At 33.7% G+C, this 2,459-nt stretch overlaps 1 non-coding gene across 1 annotated transcript; it reads left to right on the top strand.

Annotated features, from left to right (window-relative positions):
• Positions 1–1,865: 1,865 nt before the first annotated feature.
• On the top strand, positions 1,866–1,974 carry LOC114913737 (small nucleolar RNA R71). Its single transcript, XR_003799632.1, has one exon. It is a non-coding gene; the product is annotated as a small nucleolar RNA R71 (small nucleolar RNA).
• The last annotated feature ends 485 nt before the right edge of the window (positions 1,975–2,459 follow it).

Raw genomic sequence — 2,459 nt, 5'->3', positions numbered from 1 at the left:
TTTATATTTAAAAGTTTTTTCTATATTTTTATTTTTTTTTTGAATAAAAAATTGATTGATTTAAATTTAAGTTCAAATGGGTTTGAATTTGAATAAAAACCAAGAGTCCAAATTGAATTAGACTCTCCTCTTCATGCCACCACCTTTCTCCATGCATAAAATATTATTGTGTGAGATTTTTTATACTATTTTGATGTTGGTTGACTCCTCTCTAAGTTCATTAGATGAGAATAAAGTTTGGTTTAAAATATAATTCAAATTTGATTTGAATTGGTGATAAGGATCAACTAATATTTGAATTTGAACTGAAACTATCTCTTTCTTATCCTTATCTTCCATAGGATGCCAACATTAAAAAGGGATCAATTTTGTATGAGATTAGAAGTGATTTTTGGTATAAAAAATCTAAGAGTGGGGATATGAAAAGTTGAGAGTGGGTTTGACTTCCGTGCGTGAGAAACAGAGGAAGTGTTCTTCCTCTCGAGCATGAGCTATGGATTCTAGGGTTTCAACTCTAGATTTTATGACAAGAAAATACAAGAGTGAGTCTTGTCCAATCTTCTACACCATCATCTTCTCACAAAGCTTCATCTTCTGATCTGAAAGAGTCCATAAGATCCAAAGAAAAGAGCTTAGATCAGCCATCCAGAGCTTTCGATGCGAGCTAGCACTTCCACAAAAGAAAATCCGATCAAGATTTCGAGTGGATGATATGTAGAGGTTGAACGATCTGTATGGCTGCTTGACATTAGCAAGAGCTTCGTACCATACATACCAACAGTAGAGATCATCGATCTATGAAAAGATGATGAGTTCTAAACTCAACCAATATGATCTAAAGATTAGATCAGATTCAGGATATCGATGTGATCGATGTAGTTTTCTATTTTATATCAAATTTTATATATAAATTTTTTATATCATAGATCTATAATGGTAGTTTAGATCCAATCTAAAGTATGATTAAATGATTAAAGTATTTATTCTTTTATTATTCTGCTGTAAAATTTTAAAAATATATGCTTTGAACTATCCATTTTTTCTTCACTCTCCTCATGGTAGACTTAGCTAGCTATCCTTTTTATGCTTCTAGCCTAGTGATAGATTACTATTGGGTCATAATCAATTGTTGGAGTTGATTAAATCTATCATCGGCTAGATTGGTTTGTTAAAGAGGTGGGTATGATGGCTGACTGTGATATGGTAGCTAGATAAGTTGACTAAACTGATCTCTATTATAGGCATAATTCTAGCATTGGGACCTATTTTGAAAGTTTTATACAGCAAAAATTTGAGTTTGAGCTTGAGTCTATTGGGGTCTCTAAAAAAAATTGGGATGGTTCTTCCAACTTGGATTATGTGTGTTTGAGAATGGATCATTGACAGGCTTAGAGTAACCTTGGACTGCTTGAACTTATTTTTGGATGAAAGATAAAAACTATATAGTTATGGGATACTCACTCACATGATGAGTTAGGCTAGCACACATAGAACAGATCTCCTAATAATTAGGAGACAGTGTGTATTGCGTAGGAGATTGTTGACCTAGGGTTAGGAGCTGATCTAACTTCTGGGCAAGAAGATCGATTTTATCAAATTTTTGAGCTATTAGGTTCAAGTGAGCCTTAGAATTAGAGTCTATTTGTTTGATCTAAAAAAATTTTATCTACTTTTGGTGAGAGATCAATCTTTCATCGGAAGATAATGAAGCATGGTTGATCGAGTTGTCACTCAATGTTTCAAATAAGGTATAGGCTTCATCCTCACTCTTACTCATGAATGCAACTCCACAAGATGCATCAACCATCTGTCTATACTGGTCATCTAAATCTTCATAGAAAGCTTGAACAATTTATCACTTAGATAGACCATGGTGTGGGTATTTTCTAAGAAGTTCCTTAAGTCTTTCCCATGATTCATGAATTTATTCCCCTGAAATCTGAGCAAATCCAATGATGACTCACCTCATGGTGTTGGTTCGACTTATGGGATAGATTTCTTAAGAAACTCATGCTGTATTTCTGCCCAAGTTTGGATTGATCTTTCTATTATGTTAAGCCAGTACTTGACTTTGTCCTTAAGTGAGAAGGAAAATAAGATCAGTCTAAGTGCATTATCAGTAAAATTTTAGATCTTTAACGTGGAACATCTTTCTAAAAACTCATCTAGATGCTTGTAAGGATCTTCATTGGTATTTTCATAGAAAGGTGGGAGCATCTGGATTGTGGTCAACTTGATCTCATAATGACTTGCAGGGATATCAGATAAGTGAATACAAGTCGATGGGTTATAGAGAAAGAAATAAAATATTTTTTTATTTGCCTAGGTGGTTCTCTAGGGTTTTCAGCCATTTGATTTTCAGATTTAACATGAATCAGCCATTCAACTTGGGTTTAACTAGGTTAAGATAAAGAGATCTCCTATCATGCATGTACCAATGCAAACCCTAATGTGTGTGG

Source organism: Elaeis guineensis, chromosome 15 (assembly GCF_000442705.2).
Source record: "Elaeis guineensis isolate ETL-2024a chromosome 15, EG11, whole genome shotgun sequence".
Lineage (NCBI taxonomy): Eukaryota > Viridiplantae > Streptophyta > Magnoliopsida > Arecales > Arecaceae > Elaeis > Elaeis guineensis.
This window is presented reverse-complemented; position numbering and strand designations above follow the sequence as displayed.